The sequence below is a fragment of the Chiloscyllium plagiosum genome, chromosome 41 (assembly GCF_004010195.1).
Source record: "Chiloscyllium plagiosum isolate BGI_BamShark_2017 chromosome 41, ASM401019v2, whole genome shotgun sequence".
NCBI classification, from domain to species: domain Eukaryota; kingdom Metazoa; phylum Chordata; class Chondrichthyes; order Orectolobiformes; family Hemiscylliidae; genus Chiloscyllium; species Chiloscyllium plagiosum.
In genome coordinates, this window is record NC_057750.1 from 12,023,990 (window position 1) to 12,045,636 (window position 21,647).

At 43.1% G+C, this 21,647-nt stretch overlaps 1 protein-coding gene across 4 annotated transcripts in view; it reads left to right on the forward strand.

The window, feature by feature from the left end:
• The window catches only part of LOC122542869 (sodium/calcium exchanger 3-like), a 386,298-nt gene that overhangs the window by 40,737 nt on the left and 323,914 nt on the right, over nucleotides 1–21,647 (forward strand). For 2 of the 4 annotated variants that reach the window (XM_043680972.1, XM_043680977.1), the window contains exon 1: nucleotides 7,867–7,946. The exons of 1 other annotated variant lie outside the window; for it this stretch is intronic. The gene's annotated coding sequence lies outside the window, so the exon portion shown is untranslated. Of the gene's footprint in view, nucleotides 1–7,866; nucleotides 7,947–12,942; nucleotides 13,019–21,647 lie in introns of those variants that run through there. One more of the 4 variants, XM_043680975.1, reaches the window with a different exon arrangement.

The following is a 21,647-nucleotide window of genomic DNA, read 5'->3' on the forward strand; positions in this document are numbered from 1 at the left end:
TTGCATCCTGGGCCCCAGTTATTTGGGCCCTGATCTATCCTCTTGTTCCATGCCACATCATAGAATATGCATGACGATAAGATTGTGATCTGGCATAAGATTAAAAGCAGTCAATTCTAATGATTAGTGAGGCATCTCCTTGCTGAGTATCACAGAAACATTACTGATCTGTATTGCCCTTGTCAGACTGCAGTTCCTGACTGAATGCATATACCCTGAATCTCAGTGTTCTTTCAGATCTGTTAAATATACAACCAACATGATCTCCTCACTCCTGTAGCCGCAAGAGAAATGTCGCAAACTAACATATTGCCTTCATTGCTCTTACCCGAATCATTTGACGGTGTGCGCACAGGAGGATCATTTAAGCTACTGCTCACCCAAAGCTGTTCAATGTGACCTCCCCTTTCCATGAGAACCTGATGTGCACGGACCCAACTACACTCATTGGACAAATGACGGTTGTGTACCCAACGACCTTCTGTATATGAACTGACGATATTTACGGAAATGTTCATACTCCCATAATGGACATATGCAAGAAGGTATCAGATGATTGGACCAACTGAGAGACAAACATTAATGATCAGAGGGTGTCTGGTTGGAGGAACGTTAGAAGAAGCAAGGCAAATTGTTGAGAAGAGGGCCCAGGGTAAACAGAGAATCCTATACCATCCCAGCCCATGGTCAAACTTTGCAGCAAATGCAGCATCGATTGCCTTGTCAAGGTGAGCCCCAGAGTCATATTGGGCAGTGTTTAAGACAGAGTTGACCACGATGGCACAAACTATCTTCTCATGAGACAGAAGACTGCCAGAAACGTTTGATAAAGAAAAATATCCATGTCATCAAGCAGAAAGACTACAAGTTTTCGATTCATGGATGGAAACTGCAGCAGAACCTATTGCTGTATAGTGCAAAGAATGCAGCACTGGGCAGCATAATGGCTCAACGGGTAGCACTGTTCCTCAGGGATCTGGGTTCAATTCCAGCCTTGGGTAACTGTGTGAAATGTGCATGTTCTCCTTATGTTTGTGTAGGTTTCCTCCTGGCACTCCAGTTTCCTCCCACAGTCCAAAGATGTGCAGTCTGGGTGGATTACCCATGGTAAATGTGGGGTTATAGAGGTAGGGTGTGTCTGGGTTGGATTCTCCTTGGAGGGTGAGCACAGACTCAATGGGCTGAATGGCCTCTTTCCACACTCTGGGGATTCTATGATTCTCGTGCAAAATATATTGATATTGCTGAGAGAATTAACTGAGGTAATTTAATCAGAGATTCAGAAACCACAACAGCCATGAAGTATGATTACTCAATGCACTTTGCTCTCAGCTATTCATCATTGAAGGAACATAAACATTTGGGTGCATCGGTTTGTTGAGAAAAATGTTTTTATTGTTTCAGGTGCCTGTCAACACCACAATGACATCACTTAGAATGAATCAGATTTCTTTCCACTGCATTCTGCAATATTTGTTCAATAAATACCTGGGATGAATTAGCTGGACGTTCCTAGTCATCTAGCCCCAGATGGCTGGTTTTGTTAACTGATTTCATTCAGGAGACTTGTGCACCCAACTTGGGCTGACACTCCCAGTGAAGTACTGACGCAGACTACACTGGCAGAGGTTTCATTTTAGGAGGTGAGGCTAAATTGAGGCCCTGTCTGCTTACTCAAGTAGACATGAAAGATCCCATGGCACTACTGGAAGGAGAATTATCTCCTATGTCTTGCTCTATGTTTAGATGATCTAGTCATAGCTATGTGTGGGAGTTTGCTGTACACAAATTGATTGCTGTGTTCCAACATTTCAACAGTGGCTACACATTAAAACTTCTCCGTTGGCTGTAATATGATTTGCTGAAGTTCTGAAAGGCACTACGTAAATGCAAGGTTTTCTTTCTTTCAGATGATGCTGTAGTGAAATTGGCTTCCACTGGTGGACTACCCAATGTAAATGCTCAGGGACATTTGCTGAGGTGGTCTCGCAAGGTGCTATACTGACTGGGAACATCCCAGCTTTGATTCTGAGGGCTATCCATGCTTCAGTTAGCAAACCTCTTCAGTCAGAATATTGTGGATTCACGTCCCAATTAAGAGCTTTGAAACCACAAACTAGGGTGACACTACAGAAGCAGCCCTATACTGTTAGAGGTGATAGCCTTTGGATGAGATGATAAACTGAGGCTATCTCTGCCCCATGGCATGATCTCAAAAATGAACAAGGAGGCTCTCCCTGACTTGTGGTCAATTATCATCCCTCAAGCAGCATTATTAAAAGGGCTGATCTAGCTCATTTCACATTGATTACTATGGGAGCTCCCTGTCCACAAATTGGTTGTCACCTTACAAAAGTTTCTGCACTTCATAAATACTTAATCTTTTTTGTGCTTTTGTGGGATGTGGACATCACTGACAAAGCCATAATTCATGGCCTGCCCTTAATTTCCTTTGAACTGAGTAGGTTGCTTGACCACTTCAGAATCAACCCCATTGATGTAAATCAGGAGTCACAGCTAGGCCAGACTAAGTAAGAACAGTAGATCTCCTTCCCTAAAAGATCTTAGTTTTTTTTCTCAATCCCATTGAGTGAGCTAGATGGAATCTTACAACAATTATATGGGGTTTGGTCACCACCATGGTAACCTTCAATATTTTTTCTTTTTGCTTTTTTTTGTGTGTGTTCAGATGTGAGACACAGTGAAAGACACAAGGTGCACGAATCTTTATTCAATTTCCACCACCAGGAAGAAAAGAAACACCCGAGTGGTCTGTGAGAAGCAGTGCCCTTCATATCAAAGGGCAATGCTGTGTGATCAAACAGTGAAGGGGAGGGCAAGGGTTAAATCAAAATAGAGTTGGAATGTTAGCTTTCTATTCAAAGTTTCTATTAATTGAATTTAATTGGTGCTGTGTACCCACGACGTCAGAGAATTAGTCAGCACCTTCAAATAACTAATCCAGTCATATTCCCTGCATAGTAGCATCTCACTCTGGGACAGCTGTAAAGTACTTTGAGAAATGCTACATTCTTACCTGACAATCTCAGGTGTAGGTTTTGAACCCACAACCTTGGACTCCCAAGTGACAGTGTTACCTTGAGCACCAGCTGACTCAGTATGAATGAGAGCAAACACCAGTTCAGGGGTGAGCATTTAGGGAGAATTCCATGATTCCTCAAAGTACTTTCAGCAAGAATTGACACTTGCAAAATGAGCAGTGAGCTCATGTGCACTTTGTGGGTTTTGCAGCACAACATCGTTTCAGAAGCTGGAAAGCCTACAGCGCACTGATCAGTATGAAACTCCTTCACACCATTAGGTGGCACAAGAGCTTTGGCTTAGTCAGGACACCAAGCACAATATTCTGATATTGAAGGATTTAGTGCTGAGAAAAACAGAATAGCTCCACCGACTTTCAGAACTCCCCAGTACAGCTCACCTCGAAACAGAATGAGGAATCTTCCTGCTTTAAGATTAGATTAGATTCCCTACAAAATGGAATCCCTAGCAAGTCCACACTGACCCTCTGAAGAGTAACCCACCCATACCCATTCCCCTACCCTATATTTACCCCTGACAATGTGGGCGATTTAGAATGGCCAATTCGCCTGACCTGCACATCTTTGGATTGTGGGAGGAAACTGGAGCACCCGGAGAAAACCCGGGCAGACATGGAGAGAATATGCTGGAAGAGAATGTAACTGAGTCTACCCTAGTTTTATTTGACTTACTTCTAAGCACTGTTGTTCAACAATGACTGGTTGGTTAGAAAGTAACCATTGCACAACAGTCATTTAAGGCGAGGACCTACATTTACAATATCACCACCTACAACCCCAGGGTGCCCAATGTTTTTAACGGCCAATTCAGCATTTTTGAACTGCTCTAATGGAGGAAACACAAGTAGCTAATCTGTGCACAGAGACCTCCCACAATCAACAATCCAATCTCCAGCCAATTTGTTGGGTAAGGAATAAATATTAGCCAGGACACCAGGGAGGACTTTCCAGCTCTTTCTAACTAAATACCATGGGTTTAGGAACAGAGGAAGTGGACGAGGCCACTCAGTCGGTCAAGCCTGCCCCATCAATCTAGATGACGGATGACTGTCCCCTCAATGCCATTTTCTTTAATGCCATATCCTTTAATGCCATTCATCTCCCAATACCTTTCAAATTCTGTCTTGAACCTGCCTAATATTTGAGTTTGCCCAGTCCTCAGCACACAATTCCAAAGATTCACCACACTCCGAGTGAAGAAATTCCTCATCATCTCAGTCTTAAACTGTCTCCCTTATCCGGACATTATGTCCCTAGTTGTACAGCCTCCATTCGGGAAAGCATCCTACTTATAGCCATCCTGACATGCCCTCCATGAATTTTGTAAGTAAAAACGAGAGCACTTCTCATTCTTTGAAAGATACAATTCCTGTAAGCCCCCTTGACACTGTACTCAAACTCCTTGAAATGAATGTCAACACACTGTTTGCCTTTCTAACTGCTTGCTGCACCTGCATGCTAGTTTGTAGTGACTCATGGACAGGGGTACCCAGATCTCTTTGGACACTTGCAAGTTCTTTACAAAGAATCATATGGGAAAAAGTGAGGACTGCAGATTGTAGAGAGAGGAGGAGAACTTCTTCAAGGTAGAGTAGAGACAGGAGGGCTTCCTGATGAAGGGCTTATACCCGAAACATCGATTCTCCTGCTCCTCAGATGCTGCCTGACCTGCTGTACTTTTCCAGCACTCCACTCTCGTAAGAACCACATAGAACATATATCGAATATGCAGGCCATTTGGTCCAAAAATTCTATGTTGCATTAATGCTCTGCTTGAGCCTTGTCCATCTCACTCTATCAACTTAACCTACACAGAGGTCTTGTGGCACACAGCAGCATTCCTATCTCTGGGTCAGATCCTCATGAGGGCTTGCTGGCTCAGGAAGGAGCATTCATAACATACTTTAGCAGACCGATAATCAGCCTGGAAATCCTTCCATCACTATTCTGCAACAGGAAAAATAATAAGTGTGAAGATTTGCTGAAAAAAGTTACCTATTTCTTTCTCCCTCAAACACTTGATCGGCTTTGCCTTAAAACCAATTTTGAGGTTTGCATCAACACTCCATGTGGTAGCAAGTTCCTCTTTCTTGAACCTCTGGGTGAGGAAGTTTCTTCTGAATTCCCCATTTGATTGCTTAGTCACAATATTATGTTGACAGTCTTTAGCACTTACCCGTTAGAGCAAATATTCTCTCTGTTCCATTCAATCAAAACTTTCCAGAATTATGAAGATCTCAATTCACCCCCCACCCCCAATCTTCTTTGTTCAAGACAGAACTCAATCAGCCTGTAAATCTTTTCCTAATAAGTATAAACTAATTTCTGGTTTAACCCTTGTAAATCTTACGTATCCTCTCACTGCCTCTATATCCTTTCTATAATATAGTGACAGAAATGAATGCAACAGTGATATAACCAAAGTTCTACAGAAGTTTAGAATAACATTTCGACATCCACTTGAGAAGAAGCTAGTCTTCGATTGTATATTTCATGTGGTAAACAGCACCTTTAACAATGCAGCACTTCCACAGCCTAGAATGGAGCAGGATTTAAACCAACAATGTGCTGAGTTAGAAATGTAAGCTAGAGTAAATATTTAAGTTTCACCTTACAGCCCATCTTTCCCAGACTATCTAATGGCTCACTGACATCATTCAATGAACAGCCAAACCAAGCAAGGGGAAGCAGATTGTTTTTGATTAAGTGATGCCTCTGAAAGCATCACTGTTCAGTCTTGGGATGAACAGAAGGTGAGCCTCATCTAGCATACTCCTCATGATTACTCACCCTGCTGTGAGTCTGGTGTCAAAGTTCACACGTTGGAACACAGGAAGGGAAGATGGCCACAAAGGCTAGGCTCCTTTGACTTGACTTTCCTATACAAGAAGAAATAGCTTAGATATTTAGTTGTTCACTGTCAACTTGTTAATTACCTTAAACCCCTCAAATGGAATGCCCCCAAATTCTGGGTTTGGTTTTGGTTGGGGGAGGTTAGCGGCAGAAAGAGGTGGTGTGTGTTAGTCCCATCCATTCAGCAAAGTCTGATCTCTGATTATCTCACTTGTCCCTACCATTGGACAAAGCTCTTTGCTCCACTAAGACCATGTGATAGCTGGTGTGCAATAGACATTCCAAATTAATTGAACCCACATATGGGCTCCTTCTGTCACCCCAGAATGAAGTTGAGGGTCTTGAACATCAAGATTCTCATGGACAACCCCAGCAGTGACTGACCAGAATGTCACATTGTTGTCTTAACCTGGGAAGTTCAGCGCTATGACACTGGCATTGCAATCCTGACTGGGACAATGATGGGGAGGAGAAAGCCAGGTCAAAGAACGAGGTGTTGGATGCACTTCTCTTTTGGGAAGCTAAGTCAGGAGAAGACAAGGGGGTTGGCTTCTACATAAAAATGAATGGTTGATCATCTCAATGCACCCTCCTTAGGATAAAAGAATATCTTTGGATCACTCTAAATCCAGCATGATAACAAACAAGCTGTGCTCCTCACCAACAGATCCACCAAAGACCTAATATGAATAAACACTGCAGTCATGCAAGGCTGAGGCATCAAATGAACATAATTCTTCATTCTCCTCATTGCAACACTCCACCCCATCTCTAAGAACCCTCCTGCAAGAGTGAAACTTCTCTACATGGCAAATGTTCAACATGTGCCTCCAATACAGACCCAAGATCACCCCAACCTCTGCCATTGAGTTGCAATATGCACTTGTGTGTGGATATACTGAGAGATCAAGCCCTAAATCAATGTTGACCCAATACATTCACAGAGGTGGATGAGTGAAGGGGCCTCAGGTTAAACATCTGGAAGAGCCTTCTCACCACCTCTTCACCTTGCACAACACATCCTTCTGTATATGAAAAGACATGGATAATGTGGATCATTTCTTATACCTTGGAATACTTCGCTGAGCAAGACCAAACATTGACAATGAACCTCAACATCACCTTCAATGCGCCAGCACAGCCTTTGATTGTCAGAGGAAACAAATCCAGCACCAAGTTCATGGTTGACAGGGAAGCCATGCGAGCTGGCCCCTTCTATGCATTGACATGGATTATACAGAAGATAACTTAAATCCCTAGAGAAGTGTCAACAGAGAAGCTTCCACGAAATCATGCAAATTCATATTGGCACTCCAATATCAGTGTTCCCTCCCAGGCCAACGTTCCCAGCATTGTGGCACTGTTTTTTTGTCATTCAGCTACATTGGGTGGGCCATATTGTCCATAGGCCTGTCATAAGAATTCAAAAACCAGGTCTCTACTCCGGGCTTTGTCACAGCAAGCAACAAAGGAAAAAGGTCTTTTTTGAAAAATGGCCATTCCTACCAACATAAGCATCTTTTGCTCAAGACCATCCAAATAGCAGAAGAAGCATTCATTGAAGGCATCAACTATTTCCAACATCTCAAACAGGCCCAGGTACAGACAGAGGAAGGAGTATGAGTATGAAATAAAGTGTTGTTAGTACTTGGTTTGTTTCACTCTTGGACAGTAAGTTGGAAATATCAAATCTACCTGTCAACATTTTTCAGTTAATAACTGGGATTTCGAATTCCTGTTTTAAAAGTTAATGCCCTCTCACGCTGTCCTCCCTCTCACCTTCTTTATCCTCTCAATCCTGAGGGGGGGTGGAGGCTCAAGGTGTTTGTTGCCTGTGGCTCTGTGTGTGTGTGTGTGTTTGGGGAGGGGAGAGGGACTCCAGTCAAGATGTCACGCGCGCTCCCGCAGCCACCGTCCCGGCGGCGCGCGCGACCCGCCGCGTGCCCGCGACCGAGCGGTTCCGCGTGCCCGACTGAAGCGGAGGAAGCAGCTGCGCTGCTCCAGGGTTTATACAGGAGAAGCTGCAGGCAGGTAAGAGAGCGGGTTCCTGGGAGAGCCTTTCCCCTCCACCCCTCACTCTCCCCTTCCCTCTGTCACTCAAGTCTCAGCCCGACCTCGCAACCCGATGAAGAGCACAGGGTTCTGTCTTTTTCTCTCTCTTGTCTTTCCATCTCTCCATCAGTGTTTTCATCTTTCTCCCCCATCGAACCCCCATCACCTCCCCCTGTCTATTTGTCTGTGTGTTCCTCTGCCCTCCCCTCTCACTCAGTTCGCTCCTGCCCCCTCAAGCTCTGTTCCCCTCCGTCTCTGTGGTCCCTCTTCTCCCCGCCGTCTCTTTTTTTCCCCATCAATCAGTGTATTTGTCTTCGTGTCGTTCTCTTTGCGTCTCTTTCTCGTTCCTTCAGTCTCTCCCTATACCTTCTTCTGGCAGTTCTTGGTTAATGTGTTGAGAAGTTGGGCTATGTTCTGATATTGATGCAACTGGTTTCAGGGTAGAGTGCTGGGCAGTGCCAGTCTCTGTCTCCCTTTGTTGCCCAATTGCTTGCTCACTAGTCTGACAGATCCTCACTGGAGATCCCTGTTCAGATTGCTATTTTTCTCTAATGTTGTCACAGGGAGAGTAAAACTGAAGAAAGACTGTTTATGGATACCAACACGTGTTTATTTAAACTGACCTCTTCATCGATTGAATCTGAGCATTTTACTCCTGACTTGCTTTTATTTGTATTTAATGCTGGTAGCCTGTATTCTACAGTGAAGATTTTTAAGTGTCACTTATCCTTTTGCCCTCATCCCCTTGCAAATTACTGCCTTTCCCTCACTACCTTTCATTGCCCTCACAGTACTCAGTGGGGCTGTATTTGTCAGCAATGATCAGGAGCGCAAGGTTGACCAGTGCTGACACTCTGTTCCCTCTGTTGCTCTTAACACCTTTCACAGTGACAGCCTCCTGGATCAGATGTGTAAACCTTCCCACAGCTTTAAACAGCTCCTCGAGATTATGAAAGTTAAACTGTTTTTCAATCTGTAATTTCCAGTGTTCAACTAGATTCATTCTTAAACCCAGAGATGCAAAGCAGAGAAGGTTTCAAAACAATAGGATTTCTTCAAAAAGGGACATTGTTCACCCTTCATATCTGTGATGGCTTGTTCGAAGGGGCATGTAACTGGTCCAACTCCCTTACTTTTTGCCCATAACATTGCACTTTCCCAATGTATCCAATTCCCTTTTAAAATTCTAACTGCATTTGCTTCCAATACGTGTGTGTGTGTGTGTGTGTCGGGGGGTGGGGGACAGGTGTGTTTGGGGCAGGCAGTGGGGGGAAGTATTCTTCTCTATTTCTGACTTATAGAGATGACCTTTAGGTAAATTGACTTCCATTTCTCCAGTCTCTGAGGTTTTTGCAAACAGATTTTAAATGAATTCTTAGAATTGTTTTATGGAAACGTTCTTTTTTTGATTTAAAAATAATTTTTGTGCATGACTGCATTTCTGACAATAAATTTAATGTGTAGTTTTAATATTTTGTATGAAGTTCTCTGCTGTACTTTGGAATTGTGCCTATTTCTTGTTCTATTCACCAAACACATCCTGCTTGATTGATATTCTATGTATCACAATGATCTGTTCTCAGTGTTTTGTAACATACTTAGCTGTTATGTGCACTATTATCAGTCACTGCATTGTGGGTTCTGTCATGATAGACCATGGTTTGAAGTCTCTGGTTATATCTGTCAGACTCTACCTTCCATTTGCCAACATTGCTCCTTTATTGTGCTTCCTCTGGATTCAAAAGGGGTTTTTTGCAACTGGAAAAATCAGTCATGCAGTCAGTTTGAAGTAGGCTTTACTAATTGTTTAACATATTAAATAGATGTTAAGATATTAACTACATACAAATTCCAATCATACTAAGCTCATACAACATAAAAAAAAATGAATGTTTGGACCAAGTTTCCAAGGGCAGTAATAGAAGATAATAGGGCTGTTCAAAATTGTTATTATGTGGAACTTAGGATTTCATTCAGCCCATCCAATGTTCCATTCCATTAGACCATAGCGGATCTGTTGCTCAGCTTAAATTGAACTTGTTTCCATTTCTCACAATGTTTATCTAATAAAAATCCATCAGATTCAATTTTGGTATTGCCTTCCAGCTTTGATTAGCAGGGAGAGCTTTCTGGATTTCTACTAGCTTTCGTGTGAAGAAGTACCTCTTAACATCACTGCTGAACAATCTTGTTAATGTTAAACTCATGAGTTTGGACTCGCCTACTGAAGCCAGTAGCTTTTCCCTTGACCCTACTAAATTCTTTTGGACACCTTGACCAAATCATTCCTGAACTTTCTATACCTTCATTCATGTCTGCTATACCCGAAGCCAGGTCACTTGCTTGTTGTCTGCTGATGCTTCACTCTGAGTGGGTTTTTGCAGTGGGGGTGTAACCATTTACTTTCCCTCTCAGGGTAAGATGAGGAGGCAGGTCCTCAGTCTACCTCAGCAAGAACAGGAATAAAAATCCACAGTATTCGTATTGTTCTGACCACATGTAGCTAACTGAGCTAACAAGTGCACTGTTAACTTTTTATGCAAAGTGTTGCAAATCTAACCCTGCATACTGCCAGTAGTGATTGTAACGAGGTCAGCCAGGTGGACCTCATAGAATATGAGTTCCCTGATTGGGGCTATTAATCTAGTCTAATCAGGGAGCCTTGGCTGACAGATATAAACAGGAGTGAGCCCATTGGTACATAGGGGCAGACCGAGAGCCAGAAGGCGGGTAGCCGTCCTCAGCGCTGTCACCCCGGGCAGGTACCGGGGCGGGCTGCCCCAGAGGTGGTCGAAAGGTGCTGAGGGTGGTTAGTGAAGCCGGAAGGTGGGTAGGCCATCCTGACCGCTGTCACCCCGGGTGGGTACTGGGGCGGGCTGTCCTAGAGGTGGTTGAAAGGTGTGTCAGGGCGGGCCAATAACTGGAAGGGGCATGGGGTGGACCGAGAACCGGAAGGTGGGTAGGGGCGGGCTGCCTTAGAGTGGTCGGAAGGTGGGAGGGGCGGGGCTTGCTGGGTCTGTATTGTCTGCACTTTTGTATGTAACAGTACTGTCTAATGTACAACTGTCACTGCTGTTGTCTCTTTATATCTTTGTGAAACTGGGATTTGAGGTTTGTCCTCATGTCCCTGTAAACTGTTTGAATGGTAGGGTTTGGGGCCTGGCATTGCTGCTCCTCTCCCTTGTAAAATTGCTGTCTCTTGTATGCAGCTGTAAATGTAACTGTTTGTTGTAAACTGTTTTTGTAATTTGTTTAATAAAATAATATAAACAGGAGTGTCTTGTCCTCATTTCCCTGAAAACCGGTTGAATGTCAGGGTTTGGGGCTAGGCTTTGCCATTCCCCTCGTAAAATTGTTGTCTCTCTGTATACAGTTGTAAATGTTAATTGTTTTGTGAACTGTGAATTGTTTAATAAAATATAAAAAAAACCAGGAGTGTCAGAGGTTCTCTCCACTCTGAGCACTGGCTCTGAGGAAGCCAGACCAGTATCAAGTACTAAGCACATGTAAATAGAGGGTGATTTGGTAATGGGATACCGGCCTCTGTGGAGTGATTTCAGTGGCTACAAGAGGAAAAAAAAATGCATTCCTGAAGAAGCTCATTTGTAACAGTTGTCTTTGAATTGGGGTAAACATTTCTGGCATCATGCCGTTATTTGGGAAGCTTGATTCGTTCAATCCTGCTGTTGAAGACTAGGGGCTCAATAGGTGGAAAGAATGTGTTATTTTTTCCGGGCACCTGACATTGGGGCAGATGAAAAGCAACAAGTAATTCCTCAGACAGCATGTGGACCTGCAGCCTTTCTGGTTGCTAGGAGCCAATGTTTCCTGAGGCAACAGATACTAAAACCTTTCAAGAGTTGATGGATTTAGTTAAGCAATGTACGATTCCAAGCCTTCTCTAATCCTGAGGCCCTGTCAGTTTTACTTGGCAGTTCGAGAGCCAGGAGAGTCCGTGTCGGGACTTAAGACAACTGGCAGAGGCATGTGACTTTTGTTTAACCATTAATGAGATGCTGAGAAACTGTTTGGTGTGTGGGATTACTGATGTAACCATGCAAAAGCATCTACTAGCTGAAGTCCAACTCGACTTTAAACAGACACTTCAATGGCTTTATCATTAGAAAATGCAGCAGGTGGAGAATATGAGTTACAGGATATTATGTTGGGAGTGGACACCTTCACCAGGCCGACTAAACTTGGGGGACACCACTTCAGTGAAGCCAATTGCAAAACCACACTCAGGACACAGCTTGAACTGAGGGACTCTAGGTCAGCCCACAGCAAAACCCCAAAACAAAGCTAAGCCTCAGCCAAATGGTTGAAATTTTCTTCAGGATACAGGCCATCAAGCTATTATAGCTTCTGCTGGTATGTGGCCTTGAGACAGCAAAGGAGGCCCACTAGGCCTGAATTGAGTAAGAGAATATATAGGCCGATATCCAGGAGAGTGCATTCCCTGGAAAGCCAACCTACATCTGGCTTGGAATGGTCAAAAATACTTAGCAACATCCAAATCATAACCAATCAAAATAAACGTTTGGTTAAATGGTTAAATTGGCGTTGCGGTATCAGCATTTTCAGAACCAATCTTTGACAATGTTCGCTCTGGACTCCAATCCTTACATTTGTGTAAGACCTTGGCTAAACTGACAGCCTATGATGAAGACCCTTCACAGATGAAGAGTACAACTTTGGTTCTGGTCTCACATGAGAAGCAGCTGGTTCAGTTACCACTGATTGCCATAAAAGGCTCGGGTCCAAGCCTGACAGGGTGAAATTGAGAAAGATTCATCTTGATTTACTCAATATTTTTCATTTAGAAAATGGCTGCCTGAGTGAAGTCCGGGAAGCTTTTCATGAAGGTCAAGGAACTGTCAAAGGAGTTAAGGCCACCTTGCATGTTGACCATGAAGCAATTCCAAGATTCTGCAAGTCTCTGTCATTTACCTAATACGCAACAGTAGAGGCAGAAATCAGGAGGCTGGGAAACTGATGGAATCATCAAACCAGTACAGTTTGCCGAGTAGACTGACTGTGAAGTCTGTCAGGTCAGTTTGTCTTTGGTGGGGATTTTAAACAAACCGTACAGCTTTTGTTTTCAATTTGTAGAAATTCTGCTTGAAGTTAGATGCATGGTTCTCCTTGAGAAAGGAGTCCGTTCATACAAGTTAGAAAATAGGTTACATCAGTGTAAGTGTTTTTGCTTGAAAGTTTCAGACCAGAAGTATTTGTTTAGAAGCCTGAAGGGTTTACTGGAAGCTGAGAAAGTCTAAACTCAATTCTGTGACTATTCAAGGAAGAGACTATCAAAATTTCAAGACGAGAGATTGAAAGGAATTATTAAAACTATAGCTGTTGGAAAGAAGCAAACTCTCTTTGATGTTTGAGTACTGTAATGCGAAGGTGGTGAAAGATGGAATTGTATTTTTACTGTGATTTGAAATCTTTCAAATTGTTTTATATGTAAATAGCTTGATTTATTCTATTTTACTTTCTCTACTTCTGCATTTTATTATTTAAATCAGATCTGCATCATTGCATGCTTGTGGTTCAGTGAAAGAGCACTTTGTTGAATTTGTAAAAATATGATTGATCAAACCAGAGTTCATTGTGGGTATCTTACCTATCCAATCATAACATCAGCTGGAATCATAATACCTGATATTTTCCAGGCTACAATGTGCATTTGAAAATGTATGTTGCCAGAACAATTTCAGCTCATTGGTTGGAGGGGAGGTTGATTGAATCAACTGGATGGTCAGTGTGGATCTGATTGGTACAAACAACATTTGGTTCTATTTTCCCCTTTTCCAATTGGATTAGGGACCTCACTCCTTCCCTACCCATTGGGAAGGCTGCTATCCTGTGGACTGCATCTGCCTTCAGTCAGAGAACTGAAGAAGGGGGAGTCCTGATATAATTGTGGAACGATTTGGGGAAATTGTATGATATTTTATAATGGGTGAAATACAATTGTAAAAGGATGGGCAGAATATTTTGTTTGTTTGGTCATAATCTTTTTGTGGCCTTGGATGACAGCTTCAAAAATTGCAGAAAATCTAGCTAATACTAAGACAGGAGTTAGTTAAAGGAACTAATATATAATACAGATGAGTTGACTATTATCCTTTAGCTAATGAAAAAGGACACATTCCAGAAGGCATTGCTAGGAATAGGGCTTTTTCTGATTCATTGGATGAGGGAACCAAGCGTAATATATTACGCAGATGATACAAAGTTAGGTGGAGAAATAAGTTTGCTGAAGACACTGAGAGGTGCCGAAGTGATGTGGACAGATGATGGACCTGCAGATACTGGGTAGAGGTGGCGGAGAATGATGCGATGAATGTGGAGGTTGGTGGGGTGGAAGGTGAGGACCAGGGAGGCTCTGTCCTTGTTGCGTTGGGAGAGGTGGGGTTCATGGGCGGAGGTACGGGAAGTTGAGGAGATGCGCTGGAGGGCATCGTCGACCACGTGGGAAAGAAAATTGCAATCTTGGAAGAAGGAAGACATCTGGGATTTTCTAAGGTGAAATTCATCATCCTGGGAACAGATGCAGCAGAGGCGAAGGAATTTGGAATAAGGGATGGCATTTTTACAGGACGTAGGGTGGGAGGAGGCGTAATCCAGGTAGCTGGGGTGCCGGTGGGCTTGTTGTAGATGGCGGATGAAGCAGATGATGGACCTGGGCAGGAATGCAGTACATCGAATATAATGAGGGGAAAATTGTGATGTTATGAATTTTGATCAGAAAAGCAGACTATTTTTAAATGGTTGGAAAGCTGTGGGTGTGCAATTGTTGAGTATACCCAAGACAGAGATCAGCAGACATTTTGGGTATTGAAAAAAAACTAAGGATATGAGGACAGTGAGAGAAGGTGGGTTGAAGTAGAAAGTCAGCCATGATTTTATTGAAAGACAGAGTAGGCTTGAAGAGATAAATGGCCGACACCTGCTTCTATTCCTCAAATTTCTCATGAATGGAGAACACAAACCTATGAAACGTGGGCAAGAAATAACCTACAAACAAGTCAGAAGACATCCATTATAAATAAAAGAAAGCTCTAAAACAATTGAAAGTACAAACAGAAGGATGTCATTCACACATTCCCTCAAGTCTGTTCCTTCATTCTGTGAGATCATGATTGATTGGTAGCTCAATTCCATTTTCCCACCTTTGCTTTATAGCCCTCAACACTCTTATCAAACTATCAACTTGAGTCTTAGAAACAATAGTTGGCCCTTAACAGAGAATCACAAAATTGTTGCAGCTTTGAAGGAGTCGGTTCAGTCTGTTGTGTCTGCACCAGCTCTCTGTAGGAGCAATTTACTGAATGCCACATCCCTCCTTCTCCCATCTACAGTCTTGAGGGAGATAGTTCCATATTACCATAGTCTTGTCTGAAGAAATGCTCATGATTGAACTTCCATTAGTGTCATAGTCATTATGGCACAAAAGGAGGTAATTCGTTCCATCCAGTCCACATTGGCTCTCCTATTAGGAATCCAGTCAGTCCCATTCCCTCACTCCATCTCCTGAAAGCTTATTGTCCTTAAGTATCCAAACAATTTGTGTTTCAAATCGCTCCTCATCTCTGCTCCAGCAGCCTCATTGTTAGTGAGTTCCAGGCCATTGCTACTCAGTATGCAAAATGTTTCACCCCTAGATCTCATAAGGTCAGCTAATGGGAACAACTTTCTTTGTCTACCTTATCAAAACCTGTCATAACCTTATGTATCTCCATCAGCTCTCCCTCAATCTCCATTGTCCCAAGGAAACCAACCCCAGCTCCCTAACACTGTAGCTAAAGTCCTCCAATCCTGGAAACAGTCTGGGAATCTCAGTTGCCCTCTTTTAAGGATCATCACATCTTTCCTGGAGTGTCCTGACCGGAACTGAATGCAATAATCTAATTAAATTTCTGTTTCTGCTTGTGTTTGGGTGGACTAACGCATGTTAAGAGATTCTGTCATCTGAATTATCTTCCATTAAGCATGCCTTAGCAAAGCTGAGTGTCAATGATTTATTATTGCTCCATGTCTCCCAGTTTAAATTTAAAATTCAGAAAGGAATATCTTTGGCCTTTATCAAAAAAAAAGGACTGTGATGCCCTGTGGCAATTACCATTGTAGTTTTTATACCTCATTCACCTGACAGACTCTCATGCAAAAATAAGCAAATGAAATTCTATTGATTTCTCTTTATATTGATTGAACTGTCTAGAAACCTTTCAATTGGAACTGAGTTTGCTGGCAGATTGAGTGTTCCATTGGCACAGACAGAAGCAGTAATAAGAACGTTGGGAGGTTGTAGGTGTGAGTGGATATAAGAACATAGGAGCAGGTGTAGGCCATCTGGCCTGCTCCACCTTTCAATAAGATCATGGCTGATCTTTTTGTGACCTCAGCGTCACTAACCCACCCGCTCACCATAACTCTTAATTCCTTCACTGTTCAAAAATCTGCCTTTCTCTTAGAAACATTCAATGAGATAGCCTTAACTACTTCAACGGGCAGGGAATTCCATTGCTTCATAATCCATCGGGTGAAGAATTTCTTCCTCAAATCAGTCCTAAATCTGCTGTCCCTTATTTTGAGGCTATGCCCCTTAGTTCTGATTAGATTACTTACAGTGTGGAAACAGGCCCTTCAGCCCAACAAGTCCACACCGACCCTCCGAAGAGCAACCCACCCAGACCCATTCCCTTACACCTCACACTACGAGCAATTTAGCATGACCAGTTCACCTAACGTGCACATTTTTGGACCGTGGGAGGAAACCCACACAGACACAGGGAGAATATGCAAACTCCACACAGACAGTTGCCTGAGGTGGGAATTGAACCCGGGTCTCTGGCGCTGTGAGGCAGTGGTGCTAACCACTGTGCCACCTTGCCGCTTCACCTGTCAGTGGAAACAATCTCCCTGCTTCGATTTCATCCATTCCCGACATAATTCCATATGTATCTATCAGATTCCCCCCTCGTTCTTCTAAATTCCACTGAGTATAGTCCCAGTCTAATTAATCGCTCCTCATAAGCCAACCTTCTCAATTTCGGAATCAACCTCGTGAACCTCCTCTGCACCTCCTCCAGTGCCAGTACATCCTTTCACAAGTAAGGAGACCAAAACTGTACACGATACTCCAGTTTCATGTAGATGGACCACCATCTTGTAATTCACAGGCACATCAGAGAGGTGTGGCAATTTTTATAATGGCTGGGTTTCTGTGAATTTTAAAATGATATGTTGCAAAAACTACCACCCCCTTCTTTATTGTGCCACATTTGTCAAAAGGACTGAAGTCTCGGGAGTTAGAAAATGAATACATGCATGGGAGTATGAGAACATTTTTCAGTTATTTTGCAGCTGCTTTATTTCAAGCGTATGATAGGCAGACTAATTCAGAAGCACCAAACTGAAGTCATTGTGGTAGGTTCGGTTATGTGGATGGATGAGAAGTTAGCACTGTTCTCTTTGAGGAAGAAAAAAATTGAGAGGAGATTTAACAGAGGTATTTAAAACCATAAAGGGTCTACAGAGTTAATAGAAAAAAAAACTGTTCGTATTGCTGTGATGGTCAAGAACCCTGAACTGAATAGCTGTGGCAGATGGTGTCATAGTGATCATGTCACTGGATTAGTAATCCAGAGGCACAGGCTAAAGTACTGGGATATGAGTTCAAATACCACAGTGGCAGCTGGTGGAATTTAAATTTGATTAATAAAATCTGGAATAAAAAGCTACTTTCGATAACGGTGACCAAGCAGGTGCAATAGAAGCATTCAAGAGGGAACTGAGTTGTTATGTGAATGCACAGGGCTATAGGGGGAATGACATTGGGTAAATTGCTCCTATGCCGAGATATGACAGGCCGAGGGATCTCCTCCTGTGTGTTGTGACAGTTATCAACCGGAGAGCACTGATTTAGGGAGACTGGCAAAAGGAGCAATGGTAACATGATGGAACACAGCTAGCGGTTAGGATCTGTAATGTACTACCTGAGAATTTGGTGGAGCCAGCTTTAAAATATTATCAGATAATTATCTGAAGAGAAGGTGGAGGGAGTGGAACTAGGTGTGTTTTTCTTGTAGAAAATTAGCATGGGCACAGTAGATTGAATGGCCACCTTCTGTACTGTAACCTTTCTCCAGAAACATAAAAGAAAAAATAGGGATAAACCTATAACTGGATTGAGAAAATAATGGTGTAAAAGAGCAGTTCCAGGAGGGCAGTTAGGCTTGAGCAATAATTATTGTTAATGGCGCCCCATCCCATAAAAACATTAAAGAGAGCAGAGACTTCAGTGAGACCAGATCAGCTGAAGAATTATCTGCTGAAGTGTAGACTGTTGAGATAAATGTGCTGTTGTTATATGGATGTCGAAATATTGCCAGCAATAGTTTTGGTATACTGTACTTGATGAACCTGTAAATGCCTGTGTGAAGCTGACAATTTTGAGAAGTAGCTTCCAAGACAGAGATCCATCCTCTGTCATTTTCCCAACGAAGTGGACAACCTGGCGAGACCTGAAGTGCATTGAGCAGCTTGATTGTATAACGCTTGCGATGGCCCACCAGATGAAGACAGGACGAAATGGGCAGATGTAAAGTTTGTCTGCCCTCAACAAGAAAAACTCGCATCCCCATTGCATCGTTCATGCCCTCTGAACACCCCAAAGTGTCTGGTGCTGGAAAAGCACAGTCGGTTAGGCTGCATCCGAGGAGCAGGAAAGTTGACGTTTCGGGCTTATGCCCGTAATGTCGCCTCTCCGGCTCCTCGGATGCTGCCTGACCGGATGTGTTTTGCCAGCACCACACTCTTTGACTCTGGTCTCCAGCACCTGGAACCCTCATTTTATCCAAGTGTCTAACAGTCATAAAGCCAAAGAGATGTACAGCATGGAAACACACCCTTTGGTCCAACTCGTCCATGCCGACCTGAGATCCCAACCCAATCTAGTCCCACTTGCCAGCACCCAGCCCATATCCCTCTACACCCTTCCTATTCATATACCCATACAGATGCCTTTTAAATACTGTAATTGTACCAGCCTCCACCACGTCCTCTGGCAGCTCATTCCATACACGCACCACCCTCTGCAAGAAAACGTTGCCCCTTAAGTCCATCTTATATCTTTCCCCTCTCACTGTAAACCTATGCCCTCTAGTTCTGGACTCCCCCACCCCTTTTTCCTAGTGTGGGGGATTTCAAGATTAGGGTGCATATTTTTAAGGTGAGAAGAGAGGGATTTTAAAAAGTCATGGGTGGCAAACGTTTTATAAGAGGGTGGTTTGTGTGTGAAATGAACTTCCTGAGTAAGTGGTAGATGTGGACACAGTTACAACGTTAAAAAGACACTTGGATAAGTACATGAATAGGAAAGATTTGGAGGGATATGGGCCAGGAGCAGGCTGGTGGTACTTGTTTACATCAGCTTGGCCTGATTGGACCTAAGGGTCTGTTTCTGTGCTTTATGACTCTACATTATTTTGGTGTTCACTGATCCACTCATGGAAACTTCCCTTTTGTACTAATATGTTCAAGTAAACGACGGGTATTCAGACTCACTGTAGAATCTGCATTTGCACAGAATTATCAGGTTTGAACACATTGCTGACAGGTCAGAAGCTAAAACTCAGCAAAGTTTGTCAGAAAAACAAATACTGAGAACAAGAATGATTTATACAACTCATCTGGGCTTACTGACAAATGTTTAACCGCAGGTATCCAGTGAGCATAAAAATCTGCTGAACAGGTTGATGAAGCAGGACCACAGATCCAGCAGCTGAGAGAGTACTTGGTGTGCAGCAGCCTTTTAGTGACACAACTGAGAATCTGAAAAGGTTTACTTCAGAACCAGTCAAACAATATGGGTGATTAAAGACCTTCAAGCTGATCAAAAACGCATGGGAGGTGAGCTACATATGACTCCATGGAAGCCAGACCAACTTAATACAAACTCAGGACATGTTTAAAAAAAACCTGTCTGATCTAAGCATCCAAGATACTGAAGAAAAAATAGACTATATCTTCCAAATAGATTTTGATTGCTTGATCCAGAAACTCTAGGCTACTGCAAGGAAGAAAGACCAGCTGCCTTTTAAGATATTGTTGGACTGGAGTGGACAAAGTTAAAAATCACACAACACCAGGTTATAGTCCAACAGGCTTATTTGGAAGCACTAGCTTTTGCAGCACTTCAAAAGCTAGTACTTCCAAATAAACTTGTTGGACTCTAACCTGGTGCTGTGTGATTTCTAACTTTGTCTGTTAAGAGACATTCAGGAGATTGAGAGTCTTCTGGATAAGGAAATAGACCAATGACAAGGTCCACAAACACAAATGTCCTCTACAAAGATTGTCCAAGAGAGAAAAAAAAGACCCTGTCATAGAGAAATGATTCACACATCAGAACCAGGATCAACAATCCTCAAGCCTGAGGCCTACCATTTTTCCAAGTCTGAAGAGTGTTCTGAAAGAAGTGAAAAATGCCCAGAGATATAGTTCCCACATGGGATGCTGTGCAGCTTGGAGGGGAATGTTCCCACACATTTGCCTCATTTGTCCTTTGAGGTGATAGAGGGTGTGGGTTTGAAAGGTGCTGTTGGAGGACTCTTTGTGAATTATTGCACTGCAGCTTGTAGATAGTACGCACTGCTGCCTCAGTGTGTCAATGAATATTGCAAGTGATTGATGGCGCCAGTTGAGCAAGCTACTTTGTCCTGGGTGGTGTCGAGTGCTTCCTGAGTGTTACTGGAAATAATAGATCATGATATTGAGCTGTTGATAAACTGTTTGAAAGGTATAAGCCAAAGGGTAATTAGAACTAGATAAGGGGTTTCTGATGAGGATGGAGTTGAGGAAGAATTTCGTCTCTGAGGGGTGTTTGTCTGTGAAGGTGTCTTCCCTATTGAGCAGTGAAGGCTGGGTCATTGAATAAGTTCAAGGCCTGTATTAGACAGCAAGGGAGTCACGTATCATAGGGGACAGGCAGGCAAGTTGAGTTAAGGCCCCAGTCAGATTTGCCTTAATCTTATCAAACGGTGAAGCAGACTTGAGGGGCTGCCTGATCGACTCTTGTCTGATTGCCTCTGTTCTCATGTTAAGCTTCTTTGAAGGAACAGGTCAGGAATAGCATGAGACTAACTATGGATAAGAGAACTTTGAGTGGGATTATGTTTAAAGTTATGAAGTGAATGTTGCTTGAACTTGAGAGAAACCTGTAAAAATTGGTTGCATCAGAGACACTAGAACCACTACTGATTCGGTTTAAACCATAGATGAATGCGCTGATCTTGAACCATAATGTGAGGTCATTTTATTCAAATACTTTATTTTTACAAAGTGCATGGCAATGGGGAGCTCACGGTTATCAGTGAGTGAAATATCCGGTTACAAAGGCTCTTAAAGGGCCGGTGTCATCCTTAAAGGGCAACATACTCCAAATTTATAAAATGGATGAAGTGAGGTCTAGAGGCAGAGCAGAGACCACTCCCTCCGCGACTCCCTTGTCAGATCCATACCCCCCACCAACCCAACCTCCACTCCCGGCACCTTCCCTTGCAACCGCAGGAGGTGCAACACTTGCGCCCACACCTCCCCCCTCACTTCTCTCCAAGGCCCCAAAGGAAACTTCCATATCCGCCACAAATTCACCTGCACCTCCACCCACAT